Source organism: Aulostomus chinensis, chromosome 1, assembly GCF_037954235.1.
Source record: "Aulostomus chinensis isolate RoL2024-O1b breed Wild chromosome 1, RoL_Achi_v1.0, whole genome shotgun sequence".
Taxonomy (NCBI): domain Eukaryota; kingdom Metazoa; phylum Chordata; class Actinopteri; order Syngnathiformes; family Aulostomidae; genus Aulostomus; species Aulostomus chinensis.
Window position 1 is genome coordinate 12,392,801 of NC_141320.1, and position 7,174 is coordinate 12,399,974.

At 48.5% G+C, this 7,174-nt stretch overlaps 5 non-coding genes across 5 annotated transcripts; all 5 read right to left on the reverse strand.

Annotated features, from left to right (window-relative positions):
* Window positions 1–3,662: 3,662 nt before the first annotated feature.
* LOC147270378 (U2 spliceosomal RNA) lies at window positions 3,663–3,853 on the reverse strand. The gene has a single exon (XR_015117209.1). It is a non-coding gene; the product is annotated as a U2 spliceosomal RNA (small nuclear RNA).
* A 586-nt stretch (window positions 3,854–4,439) lies between these two features.
* Window positions 4,440–4,603, reverse strand: LOC147270379 (U1 spliceosomal RNA). The gene has a single exon (XR_015116718.1). It is a non-coding gene; the product is annotated as a U1 spliceosomal RNA (small nuclear RNA).
* A 542-nt stretch (window positions 4,604–5,145) lies between these two features.
* LOC147270380 (U2 spliceosomal RNA) lies at window positions 5,146–5,336 on the reverse strand. The gene has a single exon (XR_015117399.1). It is a non-coding gene; the product is annotated as a U2 spliceosomal RNA (small nuclear RNA).
* Window positions 5,337–5,922: 586 nt separating this feature from the next.
* Window positions 5,923–6,086, reverse strand: LOC147270381 (U1 spliceosomal RNA). Its single transcript, XR_015116889.1, has one exon. It is a non-coding gene; the product is annotated as a U1 spliceosomal RNA (small nuclear RNA).
* Window positions 6,087–6,628: 542 nt separating this feature from the next.
* LOC147270382 (U2 spliceosomal RNA) lies at window positions 6,629–6,819 on the reverse strand. Its single transcript, XR_015117396.1, has one exon. It is a non-coding gene; the product is annotated as a U2 spliceosomal RNA (small nuclear RNA).
* Window positions 6,820–7,174: the final 355 nt, after the last annotated feature.

Here is a 7,174-nt window from a genome sequence, read left to right on the forward strand (position 1 = left end):
AAGCCGGTTACGTTGGTTTTCACCGATTCAGGCCTGGACTCCTGTCTCGCTGCCAAACTCCGCCTGACTCCGTAGAGCTGGTCAGCCTCCACTCAGTCCTCTTCATTTGGTTGGAGGTCACCATCGTTCATCCTACACACCTTTCCACCTGCCTCTTAGCCGTCTACTTGAAGCTCAGATAAATCCAGGCTAATTCATACCTGCTACTCAATATGGGCCTTAATTACTCTGCTGGAATTATCACTCTGTCTTAAGTGTTTTCTTAATTGTATTAAATCCTCTTTAATTTCCAAGAAGTCTTCCAACTCATTCATTCATGCAAGCCACTGATCCACAAGACCTCATTGATGAGCTTCAACCTGAGACTGATTGTTTCTCATTGGACAAGACACCCATTCAATGAGACTCATTGTCAGTCCATTGAAATCTACTGGTGTTCCTGGTGAGTTGATTTAACAACATGAGCTGACATAATCTACATTCAGGTAGGAACCACCACATCCAGGGGTCTGGACCTTTGAGCAGGCAGAGCCATCAAAGTAGCAGACTAAGCTAGCAGACATTAGCATTGAGAAGAAACTGATACCTGAGCCTACTTTTGGGTCTGGTCAAGTGATGACACAATAATATGACATCATTGTCAGACTGACGCCTCCTCAACACTGACCAAACGCCGCCCTATTGCATTGTGGGAAATTTCTGCTTGGCTCGCGTCCATCAAAACACACAAAGAAATTTCTCCAGAATCAGTATGGATAGTGGATACAATTGATTCCACACTGGTTTCGGGTGCAGGTGTGGAATTTCAGACACAGTCTGTGTTTGTGTTGTTCATTCAGGGATTTTTCTTACAATTCCCAATCAAAGCCCCACATTGCTAATGAACTCAAAATGATGCTAACAGTAATGTAGTGATAGTTGCTAATAAACTAAGTGATGCTGACAGTCATGTGGTTAGAGTTTCGATTAACCTCAAAGTGATGCTGACAGTAATGTAATAAGAGTTGCTTCGAACCTCAAAGTAATGCGACAGTGATTTCAGAAGAATTGCTAATGATATAAAATGATGCGACAGTGATGTCGTAAGAATTGCTAATAAACTCAAAACGATGCAAACAGTAATGTATTGATAGTTGCTAATAAACTCAGTGATGCTTACAGTCATGTAGTAAGAGTTGCTAAAAACCACAAAATAATGCGACTGTGATGTCGGAAGAATTGCTCATGATCTCAAAATGATGCGACGGTAATCTAGTAAGAGCTGCTAATAAATTCAAAATGATGCTAACAGTAATGTAGTGAAAGTTTCGAATAACCTCAAAGTGATGCGGACAGTAATGTATTAAGAGTTGCTAATAACCTCAAAATAATGCGACAGTGATTTCAGAAGAATTTCTAAAGAGCTCAAAATGATGCTAACAGTAACGTAGTGATAGTTGCTAATAAACTCAGTGATACTTACAATAATGTAGTAAGAGTTTCAAACTCCCTCAAAATGACGCTGACAGTCATGTAGTAAGAGTTGCTACTAAACTCAAAATAATGCGACAGTGACGTCGGAAGAGTTGCTAATGAACTCAAAATGATGCTACAGTGATGTAGTAAGAGATGCTAAAAAACTAAAAATGATGCTGACGGTAATGTAGGAAGAGTTGAAACTAACGTTAAAATGATGCTACACTGTTGTCATAAGAATTGCTAATAAACTCAAAATGATGCTAACAGTAATGTAGTAAGTGTTTCGAACTACCTCAAAGTGATGCTGACAGTCATGTAGTCAGAGTTGCTTCGAACCTCAAAATAATGCGACAGTGATGTTGGAAGAATTGCTAATGGTCTCAAAATGATGCGACAGTGATGTAGCAAGAATTGCTAATGAACTCAAAATGATGCTAACTGTTATGGAATGAAAGTTTCGAATGGCCTCAAAGTGATGCTGACAGTCATATAGTAAGAGTTGCTACAAAACTCAAAATAATGCGACAGCGATGTCGGAAGAATTGCTAATGATCTCAAAATGATGCTACAGTGATGTTGTAAGAATTGCTAATGATATCAAAATGATGTGACGGTCATGTAGTAAGAATTGCTAATGAACTCAAAATAATGCCAACAGTAATGTAGCGATAGTTGCTAATAAACTCAGTGATGCTTACAGTAATGTCGTAAGTGTTTCGAACTACCTCAAAGTGATGCTGACAGTCATGTAGTAAGAGTTGCTACGAACCTCAAAATAATGCGACAGTGATGTCGGAAGAACTGCTAAGGAACTCAAAATGATGCTAACTGTAATGTAGTGAAAGTTTCGAATAACCTCAAAGTGATGCTGACAGTCATGCAGTAAGAGTTGCTACGAACCTCAAAATAATGCGACAGTGATGTCAGAAGAATTGCTAATGATCTCAAAATGATGCGACAGTGATGTAGTGAAAGTTTCGAATAACCTCAAAGTGATGCTGACAGTCACCTGGTTAGAGTTGCGAGTAACCTAAAAATGATGCTACAGTGATGTCGGAAGAATTGTTAATGAACTCAAAGTGATGCTGACAGTCATGTAGTAAGAGTTGCTACGAACCTCAAAATAATACTACGGTGATGTCGTAAGAATTGCTAATGATAGCAACATGATGTGACATTGATGTAGTAAGACTTGCTAATGATCTCAAAATTATGCTACAGTGATGCCGGAAGAATTGCTAATGAATTCAAGAATGATGCTGACAGTAATGTAGTGATAGTTGCTAATAAACTCAAAGTGATGCTGACAGTAATTTATGAAGAGTTGCTAAAAACCTTAAAATAATGACACAGTAATGTAGTAAGAGTTGCTATGAAACTAAAAATAATGCGACAGTGATGTAAGAAGAATTGCTAATGATCTCAAAATGATGCGACAGTGATGTCGTCAGAATTGAGAGTCGGGGTTTTCCAAGTTGATCTCCTCCCACGCATGAATTCTCTCTGGTATCCTTCCACTTACTGCGAAGACGAGCCGTGGATGTATTGTCCTGAGCTCAGGGCTTGTCATATCCGGATGTCGGATATCCCAAGCCCGGGAAGCTCGACCGATGCCGTTTTCAAGGCTCACCTTCTCGCTGGGGGCACCAGCGTGGCCTCTAACCGCACGCATCGTGCCCCGCAGTAAAAAAAACAATCTCCGTCCGCTTTCACCCTTGGATGGAGCGTCGCGACCATGAGAGCTGTCAACGCAAGCGGCCCAATTCCGAAAGACTGAAGGCAGCAAGCTGGGGTTTCACATTTCAACATCAAGTTCACAATCCATCTCTGGGCAAAACAGGCACATTGAAGGTTCAGGTCTTTCAGAGTGCATTCCAAAGCCTTTTGGGAAAGGCTCCGAGAGCAGTGCCGTCAGCGGACCTCCATCCTTATCTGGAGTGCAAACGGAGCCACAACTTGACGCCCAGCGGCAGCGCGGGCGGAAATCCAGCCCCGGCCTCATGTGCAGCACTCGAGAGTTGGCCTGAAGAGCACGGGATTTGCTCCTGACAAAAGGGGAGGGGCCCGCACTGTTCCTGGAAGGCCATTGCGGCCGCAGGCTGAGGAAAAGCTGCAGTGCAGGAGGAGAACCCTGGTCCGGCTTTGGGTGGAGCAGGTGAGCGAGTGCCTGGCGGAGGCTTGTTTTTTTTCCGACGAGAAATGCGGGGCATTGCACCACTCCTGGTAACACTGCAATACCAGGTTGATGCGTGGAAAGGACGGAGCAAGCTCCCGTTCCGTCTCCCTGTTCCAAAAAGCAATTTAATATATGGTTCCCGGATAGGGAACGTACCAGATATTAAACTGATAAGAACAGATACTACACTTGATCTTAGCCAAAAGGCCGAGAAGCGATGCCTGTCAACCACCCGACGTGAGAGCCAGCACCCCCGGTACAGCCAATCCCGGCCGCGGCTGTGGGCAGGAACTGCAACATTTTGGGTGGCGACACAAAATGCAGTGCCATAAACACTACATCTGGCACACTGGTTGTCCCCACTGCTATCCAAAGCAAAGGCAATCGGTGCCTTCACCCTGCTATGCTAGTGGGGCGACTCAAAGAAAAACAAAGCGGTGTTCAAAGCCACAAGCCAGCGACTCATCCTGGAGTCGGGGTTTTCCAAGTTGATCTCCTCCCACGCATGAATTCTCTGGTATCATTCCACTTACTGCGAAGACGAGCCGTGGATGTATTGTCCTGAGCTCAGGGCTTGTCAGATACCATGACCCTCAACTAAATGTGGCAGAAACCCTGCCCTCTTCATTCAGGGCTGGAAGGTGTGAGAGATACTGGGAGCTCATCGAGGCTACGTCCTCCGCGGTCTCCTCAGGCTGGCCAGCACAAGAGGAGACCGCCAACTGGCCGGGACAGGCAGTCACCGTTGTTGTTGTTGCCGCCGTGGTCGGCCTTTCTTTCTTTCTTTCCTTTTTTCACACGATCACAGGGGAGAGCGCGGACGCAGTCCCCCACTGTCAGAAATTATGCAGTCGAGATTCCCACATTTGGGGAATTCACCAGGGTCAGCACAGCCCCAGTGCAATGGCTGAGCCTCACCCGGGGAGAACCACCTTGCTGATCATGGTATCTCCCCTGCCAGGTAAGTATGACTCGCTGAGCTTAGGAACAGACATGAGCTCCAGGGACACAGCCTTCTGACTGACAGGCAGGGAGGCCGACACAGCGCCTGATCTTTCCTACCTTGTGCCAATCTGCCGCGTGCGCAGCCCCCTTTGTTTCTCACAACGATGCCGGATGTCGGATATCCCAAGCCCGGGAAGCTCAGGCACATTGAAGGTTCAGGTCTTTCAGAGTGCATTCCAAAGCCTTTTGGGAAAGGCTCCGAGAGCAGTGCCGTCAGCGGACCTCCATCCTTATCTGGAGTGCAAACGGAGCCACAACTTGACGCCCAGCGGCAGCGCGGGCGGAAATCCAGCCCCGGCCTCATGTGCAGCACTCGAGAGTTGGCCTGAAGAGCACGGGATTTGCTCCTGACAAAAGGGGAGGGGCCCGCACTGTTCCTGGAAGGCCATTGCGGCCGCAGGCTGAGGAAAAGCTGCAGTGCAGGAGGAGAACCCTGGTCCGGCTTTGGGTGGAGCAGGTGAGCGAGTGCCTGGCGGAGGCTTGTTTTTTTTCCGACGAGAAATGCGGGGCATTGCACCACTCCTGGAAACACTGCAATACCAGGTTGATGCGTGGAAAGGACGGAGCAAGCTCCCGTTCCGTCTCCCTGTTCCAAAAAGCATTTTAATATATGGTTCCCGGATAGGGAACGTACCAGATATTATACTGATAAGAACAGATACTACACTTGATCTTAGCCAAAAGGCCGAGAAGCGATGCCCGTCAGCCACCCGACGTGAGAGCCAGCACCCCCGGTACAGCCAATCCCGGCCGCGGCTGTGGGCAGGAACTGCAACATTTTGGGTGGCGACACAAAATGCAGTGCCATAAACACTACATCTGGCACACTGGTTGTCCCCACTGCTATCCAAAGCAAAGGCAATCGGTGCCTTCACCCTGCTATGCTAGTGGGGCGACTCAAAGAAAAACAAAGCGGTGTTCAAAGCCACAAGCCAGCGACTCATCCTGGAGTCGGGGTTTTCCAAGTTGATCTCCTCCCACGCATGAATTCTCTGGTATCATTCCACTTACTGCGAAGACGAGCCGTGGATGTATTGTCCTGAGCTCAGGGCTTGTCAGATACCATGACCCTCAACTAAATGTGGCAGAAACCCTGCCCTCTTCATTTAGGGCTGGAAGGTGTGAGAGATACTGGGAGCTCATCGAGGCTACGTCCTTCGCGGTCTCCTCAGGCTGGCCAGCACAAGAGGAGACCGCCAACTGGCCGGGACAGGCGGTCACCGTTGTTGTTGTTGCCGCCGTGGTCGGCCTTTCTTTCTTTCTTTCCTTTTTTCACACGATCACAGGGGAGAGCGCGGACGCAGTCCCCCACTGTCAGAAATTATGCAGTCGAGATTCCCACATTTGGGGAATTCACCAGGGTCAGCACACCCCCAGTGCAATGGCTGAGCCTCACCCGGGGAGAACCACCTTGCTGATCATGGTATCTCCCCTGCCAGGTAAGTATGACTCGCTGAGCTTAGGAACAGACATGAGCTCCAGGGACACAGCCTTCTGACTGACAGGCAGGGAGGCCGACACAGCGCCTGATCTTTCCTACCTTGTGCCAATCTGCCGCGTGCGCAGCCCCCTTTGTTTCTCACAACGATGCCGGATGTTGGATATCCCAAGCCCGGGAAGCTCAGGCACATTGAAGGTTCAGGTCTTTCAGAGTGCATTCCAAAGCCTTTTGGGAAAGGCTCCGAGAGCAGTGCCGTCAGCGGACCTCCATCCTTATCTGGAGTGCAAACGGAGCCACAACTTGACGCCCAGCGGCAGCGCGGGCGGAAATCCAGCCCCGGCCTCATGTGCAGAACTCGAGAGTTGGCCTGAAGAGCACGGGATTTGCTCCTGACTAAAGGGGAGAGGCCCGCACCGTTCCTGGAAGGCCATTGCGGCCGCAGGCTGAGGAAAAGCTGCAGTGCAGGAGGAGAACCCTGGTCCGGCTTTGGGTGGAGCAGGTGAGCGAGTGCCTGGCGGAGGCTTGTTTTATTTCCGACGAGAAATGCAGGGCATTACACCACTCCTGGAAACACTGCAATACCAGGTTGATGCGTGGAAAGGACAGAGCAAGCTCCCGATCCATCTCCCTGTTCCAAAAAGCAATTTAATATATGGTTCCCGGATAGGGAACGTACCAGATATTAAACTGATAAGAACAGATACTACACTTGATCTTAGCCAAAAGGCCGAGAAGCGATGCCCGTCAGCCACCCGACGTGAGAGTCAGCACCCCCGGTACAGCCAATCCCGGCCGCGGCTGTGGGCAGGAACTGCAACATTTTGGGTGGCGACACAAAATGCAGTGCCATAAACACTACATCTGGCACACTGGTTGTCCCCACTGCTATCCAAAGCAAAGGCAATCGGTGCCTTCACCCTGCTATGCTAGTGGGGCGACTCAAAGAAAAACAAAGCGGTGTTCAAAGCCACAAGCCAGCGACTCATCCTGGAGTCGGGGTTTTCCAAGTTGATCTCCTCCCACGCATGAATTCTCTGGTATCATTCCACTTACTGCGAAGACGAGCCGTGGATGTATTGTCCTGAGCTCAGGGC